The 10,459-nt window shown below is 51.8% G+C and overlaps 1 protein-coding gene across 4 annotated transcripts in view; it reads left to right on the top strand.

Annotated features, from left to right (window-relative positions):
• The first annotated feature begins 1,532 nt into the window (after positions 1 to 1,532).
• The window catches only part of LOC144949594 (uncharacterized), a 60,630-nt gene continuing 51,703 nt past the window's right edge, over positions 1,533 to 10,459 (top strand). For 3 of the 4 annotated variants that reach the window (XM_078879548.1, XM_078879549.1, XM_078879550.1), the window contains exon 1: positions 1,533 to 1,679. The gene's annotated coding sequence lies outside the window, so the exon portion shown is untranslated. The remainder of the gene's footprint in view (positions 1,680 to 10,459) is intronic. The other variant, XM_078879547.1, reaches the window with a different exon arrangement.

The raw sequence follows: 10,459 nt of genomic DNA, 5'->3' as shown, positions 1-10,459 counted from the left end.
CTCCGCCTCCCCACTGAAATAAGGAATAAAACAACCATACACACGCATGGAAGCCGTCCGATTGCTGCCAGGACAAAATGCGCTTTGCAAATAGTTATTTTGTTTGCTCGAGTTTGTGTGTCCACACTCTGGGAAAGCCCTCTGCTCAATTTGACCGGTTTTCAGCCGCGTTCGCCCCGTTCACAGCAACACAACTTTATGAACATCGGTCCCTCTTTACGAGAGTAGGATGCCTCCCCTCCCCGCGGGCCCCCCGTATAGCCAGACGGGCAGAGCTAATACATAAACCTGAGTTGGAAAGCGTTCAGAAGTCTTTGGACTCTTGGAGTGATCAAAAAGTTGCACAAGCCTTTTTTTTCTTTGGGGGGGGGGGGGGGGGTATGTGATAAATAAACAATTAAAATCCATACACCAGAGATTACGGGGAAATAAAACAAAACTTCACAATATTTTCCAAGAATTTGTTTCAACATGTTTAAACACTTAATTAATAAATAAACGCGGCTACGCACTGCACAAAATAATAACCGAAAACCGTGAGCGCTTTGTGTTTAAGGGAGAGAGAGAGCGAGCGAGCGGTGGCGCAACGGTTAGCGGCGCACAGCGCTATACGAATCCGACCAGCTGAGTTCGATTCCCGGCCACGGCTAACATCAGTAGCCAATGATATGTAGATATCTGATTCAGTCCTGACCCCCCCCCACACACACGTCGACACAGCCTTAAATGAGTGCCTGGAGCGTTGTGTGTAATGTAATCACCATCAGCACTGGGGAGACAAAGGCGGCCGGGCGTGGTGCAGGGGCACTACACCACTGTCTAAAAAAATACTAAACTGTCTGTGTAAGCGTACGGTGGGGTATGGGTTGGTGGTGGGGGCGGGGAGCCCGGGGTCTGTTTTGTCTTTTGTATATATAATGAAAAAAACGGTCCTACACGCCCTTGTACAGCCGCCTCTGTTTGGCTAAGCCAAAGCAATCCTGGCAGAGGTTCAACTATTTTGAAACATAAACAAGTTATTGCGTGCTGCGCTATATTCAACGCGCTCCCATCTATTGATGTGCAATTTTATAGCGAGACAATGGAAGGCTTTTTAATGGCAAGGGCTGACCCATTCGAACGCAGGGGTGGGTTGGTTGGCGTGTTTGTGCTTTGGTGGCTGAGTGGGTGGGGGTACACCAGCCGGGCTGGGACAGGCTGGGCTGGGGGGGGGTGGTGATGGGGTGGGGTGGGGTAGGTAGGGGGGGGTTTGTCTGATGATAATAAAAATAAAAAATAAAAAACACACTTATTCTTTGAGCGCAGCTACACAGCCAGTCGAAGTTGCTGGGCCCTCCGGCTCGCTCCGTCATTTTCGCGCTGCGAAAACTGCGTGCTCCACTTTTGGTGTCGAGTGAGCGAGCGTTGCGAGTTGACTGATCTTGTCTCATCCGTGAAGGGACCAACCAACCCACCCACCCCTCTCCCCCCCCCCTTACCCCCCCCTCCATCATCAACATCATCCCCCCCCACCACCACCAACCCCATCACCCTCAACCCCCCCCCCCACGACGTCCCACAAACTCGGAATGCACCGCATTACGATTTAATCATGCGGGAATTCTTCATTATTCATTTGAACATAATCTTTTACAAACGATATTTCGCATGGAGAAGTAGGCGTCAGCTACTCGCTCAAGGTAAGCAGTCGCGCACTCTGCCTCTCCGGTGCGTACGCGGCGACACACGTGTACGCGCACGCACACGCGCGAGTACTCACCACGTCAACGTGTACACGCTCCGTGTTGCGGGCGCGCGCGGATTCCCCGTCTTACACGCGCGCGCGCGCGCTTGTGCATTCGCGCGTACACACATGCGCACACTCACGCCGTCTCGTGTACATGTCCATCGCGCGAGTGTGCACAGATTCTACCACGCGCGCGCGCACACGTGTGTACACGCGCACACCACATCGTGTACACACGTCGATCACACATACACGCACGACTGTCTGTTTCGCACACACGTGTACACACACACACACACACGTGTACACACGCGCACACCACATCGTGTATTCGTCCATCGCGCGCACACACACACGTGTGAAATGCACACGCACTTATATAAAGTTTCATCCGTTTCGTAGCGAATTAAGGCTACCTTAAGCGATCGCTTTAGGCTCGCCAACTCGCTCTGTTGTACGATGGTGACGACGCTGCTACGCGTGTGTTCCATAGTACGGTGCTCGTCACGGGCTATGATCAACACACGCGTAAAGCACACACAGCATATCGTCATCATCGGTCATGATCAATCCGCTGCTGGACGACGGCATCCTTCCACGCCGTCACAGTCTCTTGCTATCCGTGCGGTGTGATCATTATAATCATCATCAACATCATCATCATCATCCATCTGGCATCAGGCACACACAAGCTGATTTAATCGCTCCGTCTCCTCGGTGGGACGTCAGAACCATGTCGGTCGCGTTCCCAATTCCCCCGTGCGTTCAATGATAATCGCATCAGATTGCCGCTGTACGTGTTACATAAAGCGCACGCAGTCTACGCAATACTGTACCACGGTTGTGAGTCATTGTTTTCATTGTATCTGGTGCTGCTGCGAAGGGCAGCCGCGCACAAACACAATAAACACAACACAGTCGTTAACAGCAACAACATCACTGTGGCTTTGCAAGAACAAAACGTGTTTAATGGGCGACGTTTCGGGGGCAATGTTCCTTCGTCGTGGGGAAGGAGTAGTCGTTACCCTATTTAGTAGATGCCGTCTTGTGTACGCGTTAAAGAACGCCCTGGTACGGTACAACACAGCGGGCGCCGATTGCAGAACGTAAGATGTCAGTGCGTGTTGGTTATAGGCGTTCGGATGGCTGCGTTTAGTTTCGGCCGCATAAAAATGCATCTTATCTCTGCATTGTTACAATCCATACGTCACTTGGAAAACCGCGCAGTTTAGCAGTGGGGGGAGAGGAGCGGACACTCGGTGCGTTTAGGGGCCAATGTCCTATCACGGGAGGGGTGGAGGGTTCGTTGGGTAGCCTTCTTGAATTTAACGCAATCTTAAACAATGTGCAAGATGACAAAACAAAAATAGCCCGTTAGTGCTAGACAGACGCGATGCGGTAAAGTACTGTATATTCTTACAACGGAGAGATAGCGAGGATATTCATCCAGCATTGGATTCATCGTCGCTGATGATTACGTGATTAAGCATCGCAACACCTATTCGTGCGTGCGCTACCGATGCACAACACCACTGCAGTCGATACGTTACAGTACCCGTGGCATTGTAGCTACCGCGCTGCACGTCCGTAACACATTGCCAACCACGTGCGCATTACACTCTTCATCATCAGCACATCGCCATCATCATCATCGTCACCATCAGCCATGATCACTCCACCCAAGTCTTCCCCGAAAGGCGTCGCCATCTCTTCGCGCTCCGTGCGTTGTCGACAACCCACGTGTCAGAGACCCTGATGCAGCACAAGCCCATTCCATCGCTCCATCTCCATCGCTGCCTAACCCGGGCAACCCCCCTCCTTCTCCCCCATCCATTAACGCGGGCGACGAACGCGGCACGGGCTCGGGGCTGAGTGAGTGAGTGAGCGGGAGGGGCTGAGTGAGTGAGTGATCACTGTTATAGAGCAGCGCAGCCGTGCTTGCCTGGCCGGGTTTCGGCGGGGTCGCTGAATCAGGGGGGGGGCGTGCGACCCACGCCGGTGTGTCGCCAGGATGCCTTTAAGGTGCGCTTGGAGCGGGAGGAGGACGGGGGGGGCTGTGTGGTGCTGGTGGGGGGTGGTGGGGGGAGTAGGGGGGGGTATGTTTAGTCATTGCACCCAGTTAATCCCAAGGGCATTCTGTGCACTTACACCACGTAAAGCGCACCGCATTTATTCCTGAATGGAGGCGTCCGTGAGCGACGCTGTCCCTTTAAATATAACCGGGGGGGGGGGGATGCTTCCGAGCGTAACACGCGCACGTGTTTGTGTGTGTATGTTTAAATGGTATATAGAGTGTAGTATATATTTGCTTCTGTGTGTGTGTGTCAGCTGTGAATCCCGCAACACAAAGTTCGGTTTCGCGGCCACGTTCGCGCCGCCGATTAGCGCGGTTGGCTACGTACGGTGCGAGAGAAGTGCATTGGGCGAGTGATACATGAACAGGTTATGGGTTTGACTCAGATTCAATATTAGACGATTACCCGCTACGAATGCCGCCTTTGCCCCCCCCCCCCCCCAGTAGGGCTTTCCCCTCCTGTTTGTAGTGGGGAGCGGTGGCGGAGTGGTTAGCGCGCTGCGCTACAAACCCGGCGACCCAAGTTTGATTCCCGCTCATGGCCAACACCATTGACGATTATTTGAACCGATCCTGGGCCGTCCCCTAGGTCGACTCAGCCTCAAATGAGTACCTAGTGCGATGTGTGGTAAACATCGGCACTGGGGAGACAAAGGCGGTCGGGCGTGGTGCTGGCCCACCCACCCCCACTCGTGTACCGTTCCAGCCTTCACAGGTGCTCGCGAACCGCACTTGCCCAAACAGTCTGTCAAGGCTACGCGGAGGATCTTTGTCTTTGTTAGAATAGTCCGGCTGTCAGTCACGCGATGACATCAACAAAATGCTCTCGCGCTCCTTTGACTAAAATAACCCGGCTGACATTTAAAGGGACTCTGCAGGGCCTAGCGGCGTCGTGCGGCGCGCGCGTTATTTGGCATCGCCATCTCGAGGGGGCGCAACACTGCGGCTCGACTCGTAACAAACAACAACAACAAGAAGATAAGTTCAACCGCTCTAATGCATTGGCGCAGTCGGATTGCTCTGGCAGTGCACGACTACCCGTGTTTTAATTGTCATACCACCCACCCACCCGTTGTGTGTTTTTATTCATGTATTTGATATATATTGTGTGTTATCGACGTCACGTTGCGGATGAGACAGAGATAACACTGGTCAACAATTTTTTTTTTTGGCCTGGACTTTTGCAGCTGTTTTAGACTAATTTCAGGGTGCTGATTCCAAATCTGATCTCAGATTTGCTCTATCACATCTCATTTTTATGCTATCGGCATACCCCATTTTCATTGATTTTACCCGAAATTAACTGTGTCACTTATGATTGCAAGTTGTTGCGAGTCAGTGACTGCTTTAGTGTTAAAATATGGTGCTGTATTTTTAGAATAGTGTGTTTATAATATAATTTTATGTAGATATCCACATTTATTTAATATTTTTCTTCTGCAGTTTTTATTGAAAATGCAATATTTGATATCTCAAAAACCTGATGTGATAGACAACAACTGATTTCAGATTTGGAATCAGCACCCCAAAATTACATTAAAACAGTTGTAATACCTTATGCCAGAAAAAATGTGTTGACCAGAGTAATCCATTCGGATCCCTCGCGGAGCAGCCCGCAGAAGTGGACATCATAGAGCTGCCTCGGAGTTCACTTTAAGCGAACCTCCTCTGGTCCGTCCACGTGGCTTGGAGGGGCAACACTCCCTTCTCTTCTCTCTGCACACGCGAGAAATGCTCCTCGCACGATTATCAAATCGACATACGGTATTCATTGTCAGAGGTTGAATTTAGACAACGTGAGTGCAGAAAGGAGGTGGTTTTTTTGGTGACGTTTGCCCGAAGCCATCATGCTCAGGATCTCAGCAATGCCAGTCCAGCGCTCTGATCGCCTGGCCAAGGATTTACTTCTCCCAATTCTCCGCCGTACAAAAAAAATCACCGATCCGCATTGGCCAGCGTGGTGAAGTATGGTCAGACGACTCTCCATGGCCGACGCGACTAGTGGAGGCCTTCATCCAATAACAGATTGACAAAACGACGTAAAATTATATTTTGGTCACACAACAGGTCATATTGCCATGACGTTCTATATAAACTAAAATTATAATAACATTCAATTAATTTTAACTTGGAAAGCCCCCGATGAGCCGCAAGACTGTGTTTCAGGAGAATCCTGCCACATTGGGATGTTTGGGTCACATCCATGAATGAGAGTTTTGGCTTCTTGCGGGAGGAATCCCCGAGGTGACCGGAGAGAACCCAGCAAGCACCGCACCGCATACGATGGGGTGACACTCATCACTGCCATCAGACCTCCTGGCCTCACTTCACAGCACCCCCCCAGCGCCTACAACACCTGGCAAGCCTCGACCTCTCCATGCATCCTCGTACTGACCGGGTTTTCAAAATAATACTTCGCTTACGAGGTCTCACCACGTCGGACATTCGGGGTGTAATTCCCGATCCTGTCGATGACTGCTGCCCACACGTGCCACTCGATGAGTCTGTGAACACGTGCCACTCGATGTGTCATGTGCACACGTGCCACACAACGTGTCCGTGCCCACGTGTTCCTCGGCTTACGACAGTTAACGATAGCACGTTCGAATTGGTTCCGAACACAAGGCGCGTTGCAATTAACGTCAGCTGATGAGTCATTGCACTGCAATATTGCTCTCAGATTATTGCACTCACGACGCATTAACAGCGGTGTTCGTACGCGGCGGCATATCATACCGTACAGCGCAGCCCCACTGGCGATTGAAGGCCCAAGAGCCATCCCCACAGACTCCCTGCTAAATTCTTGTAATCGAGTCAAACGATACAATCACACGAAGGGCATCGCGAGCTTGGCTCACGCACGCGGGGGGAGCGAGATCGAGCGCAGATGGAACACGATACACGCACGGAAAGATCGCACCCTTTTCTCGTTCTGTTTAGCGTCGAGCAGTTGTTTAACATCGACTGTGTCAGACTCGTCAGAATATTTTTTTATACTCGAGAAATCCGATGTGCCCGCACGGCTCGGTTCCACAGGTATCCAGTCGGAGCGGGGATTAGCACGTTTGGCTACGTACGGTGCGAAAGAAGTTCAACGCACAGTGCATGCAGAACGTGGCAACAACAAACGGTGGTCAAACACGACACGAGCGTGCGATGTGATGCGGGCTTGTGGCTGCGCTGGCGGACATTATAATATTAGCACCGTTGAAATGTATCAACGCCATTGGCAGATGGAATTTGAACGTGGCTTGGAACTTCTCGTTCTACCACTCAGTCTAAAGTTAGTGCCCCGGGGTGACGGCGTGAGCAACATCGGCAAACGGGGAGATGAAGCCGGCTGGGGGTGCTCGCTAACGGCCTCGCGTTGCGCGATGCTTTCGAGCACTGCGCTCCGAACCTGGCGAGCCAAGTTCGAGTCTCGGCCACGGCTACGACGAGTGGCGAATTATCCGGCTTTAACCGCCTTTGATGTGAAATTGTGGTTGTTGCTCGGCGTCTACATCAGCCGTGCGGAAGAAGTGGCGAATGACACCTGAATGGGTCTTATACCTCCACGAGTTTACGGCCACACAAACCCCGTGCCCGATGTGACACGGTCAATTTTGGGGTAGGGTGGAGGAGAAGGGGGGGTTGGACATGGCACAGTTAAGACAGCAACAACCATAACCTGTAAATAAATATTAAACCCTCGCCAGAATGAGTAACGACGCGATCTGATTTTGCCTATTGTGCATTCTGCTCTCTCGCTGTCACCCGCTGTGTGTATGGGCATAGCAGTGTGATGCCCCTCGCCTCATTGTATTTTGACTTGACTATAAGCAATTCAATGGGGGGGAGGGGGGGCGCGGGCGGGGCTGAGGTTTTAGGAAGTGGGGGGCAGAGAAGTGGGGGGTAAGTGGGGTGGTTGTGATTAACCTATCCCAGCCGCCACCCCAAACTATTCCGGCTTCTGTTGTGCTGCGTGTGTGTGTGCGGAGAGCGGTAGTGCAGCGGGTTCGATTCCCACTCACGGCCAACACCGGTGACGATTATCTGAACTGGTCCTGGGTCTCCCCTAGGTCGACTCAGCCTCAATTGAGAACCTAGTGCGATGCGTAAAAACGTCTCCACTGGGGAGACAAAGGCGGCTGGGCGTGGTGTTGGCCACCCACCCCCTCGTGTGCGGTGCCGGCCTTCATAGGTGCTCGCTAAAAGCACTTGCCCCAACAGTCTGCCAAGGCTATACGGGGCATCTTTGTCTTTGGAAATGCGTTTGACGGCCGCTGATATCAATGCGAATCCGTCCCCTGAACGCAGTGGGCAGCGGCACGTGACGTCAGCTCGCGTTCTTAGAGGTCCGCTTTGTGTTGCTGCCCAAGAGGCTCTCGCTGCGGGCAGGAGGAGGGGGGGTGAGGTTTGTTGGGGGCAGCGGCGTGGCGAGGTGCTGATGCGATTACGAGGGAGGTTCTTCTTCTACCTTTGAGATGACGCTTAGGAACAGGGCGGAGGCGGGGACGGTGGGGGGTACAATGAACACGTTTGTCAATAATAATGATGTTTAGTTTTATTATAATATTTGTAAAGTGTCGGTCATGCAAAACTGCATCTAGCATACAGCCCATGAACAAACTACAGTGACAAGCTGGAAGGGCAACAGCCGGGCGGTGAGACGGCGCTGACAAACATGTTGACCAAGCTCTGAATTTCTCGGCATATGAAGATGTTTTCAGCTAGTTGATGAGCGTAGGAAGCCCACGGAGTGGGGGGTGGTGGGGGGGGCAACATGCAACAACGTTTAAGGCGACGTTGTTGGGACGCACGCCACTTCTTCACAGCACAAAATAACAAGGGTTGTTGCTCGAAACGTCGCCCTACCATTTGTATATTTTTTCTTTCAAGGCCACGGTGTCATTATTTGTCTTTGTGCACCAGCATCACGGGATTAGTCTTGTGTCATTTTGAAATGGGGACCGCACTCCGAGCGTTTCTGTTAGCAGCGTCGCTCATTGCTCAGCAGGCAAGAGAGTTGAGAGGCTGCGCCTCTCTGCCTCTCTCTGTCCACGCCGATGTCGTCGCCTTTATTGGACTGGAGGGGCCAGACGCCGGGTGCGTGGTCGCACAGAAGTGCACCGTCATTAAGCTCGTCTGCCTCATTAATTAATCGCGTTGCGCGTGCATCGCGAGCATTACGGTATTCCATCAGTGCGCGGGTGCGTTATAATGCGCGCGTTTTGTATACAGAAATACGGTCAGGTCTTACGTCAATCACTCATCATGTGCTGCACGTACTGTTCATATTCAAGGGTATTTTTTTTAGGATGCAAGTAGTCTCTTAATGGGAGTACAACTTCAATGCGTAACAATTAACGCATGGCGGAGGAGCGGTGGCGCAGTGGTTCGCACGCTGCGCTATCTGTTGAAGTGCGTCGGCTTGAGTTCGATTCCCCTTTCCGCAGCCAACGTCAGTGAGAGTGGTATCTGAACCGGCCTTTGCCTGTGTGGTGAAGTATGGCCAAAACACCCCGAATATCGATACCGCGTGCAGATTCCTCTATCCAAGTGGATTTACTAAAGGGATGTACATTAATATTATTGAGGATAAACATATGCATGATAATCAGTGTGCCTGATATTTAATTCAGGCGTGTCAATGTGTGTGTTATTTATTTATTATATAAGCTTGCGAAACGTGGAGCCCTTTGAAAGAACATCCGCGCCGTTTTGAAACATTCAGGCTAGCCTGCCCACGGTCCATCCTGGGTTTAACCAGATCCTTGAGAGATCTGGACACAGTCCCATCATCAGTGAGCTCCTCCGGCAGGCGAGGCTACGTTGGCTGGGTCATGTAGACCACAGGCCCAGCTACCTCGGGCGCAAGCACCTTCTGTTTGGCTGGATCGAGGGGGCATAACGAGCCCGATACGGGCTAGAGAAGAGATGGACTGATGCGGTAAAGGAGGATGTGGAGTTCAGTGGACTTGCTGATGATCGGCTCGTGAAAGACGCGACTGGGCAGTTGGAGGCAGTCGCCCTCCAGCAACAACGGAGGGCGGAGGAGCGACGCTCACAACAATGAGTGGAGCGCCAGGTGCCTAAAACGCTGCGAGGTGGCACAGTAGGGGGTACAGGTGGTGCATCTTTCAGTCATCTCAGTCTCCCCATAACACCTGGGTCTATCCCATGACCTCCTGCCAGTGAGCCTTCGATATTTGACGTGGCCTCAAGGCGCACATAGCATGGCACAAGTGCCGTGAAGACATCATCGCTACTTCATGGCCATCAGAGTTTATTAGTACGTGTAGAGTACTGGCACAGTGGTTAGCGCTGTATTGCTCTACGTAGCTGGGAAGCTAGGTTCGATTTCCGCTCATGGGCAAATAACAATAGAAAATATCTGAACCGGTCCCGGGCCTCCCCTAGGTCGATGCAGCCTTTAATTAGTACTTGGTGGGGTGTATATCAGCACTGGGGAGACAAAGGCGGCCGAGCGTGGTGTTGACCACCCATAACCTCATGTGCTGGGCCGGCCTTCATATGCAGTCATTAACAGCACTTGCCCCTATAGTCTGTTAAAAGGCTCGATAGGGGGATCAGTTTTTGCAAGTATTATCATCATGTGTACAAGCACTCCGATCATCTTGTGATTTTTTTGAAATATTGATCGAGTGATTGATACC

The sequence above is a fragment of the Lampetra fluviatilis genome, chromosome 54 (assembly GCF_964198595.1).
Source record: "Lampetra fluviatilis chromosome 54, kcLamFluv1.1, whole genome shotgun sequence".
NCBI classification, from domain to species: Eukaryota; Metazoa; Chordata; class Hyperoartia; order Petromyzontiformes; family Petromyzontidae; genus Lampetra; species Lampetra fluviatilis.
Note: the sequence above shows the minus strand (reverse complement) of the source record. Positions and strands in the feature narration are given on the sequence as shown.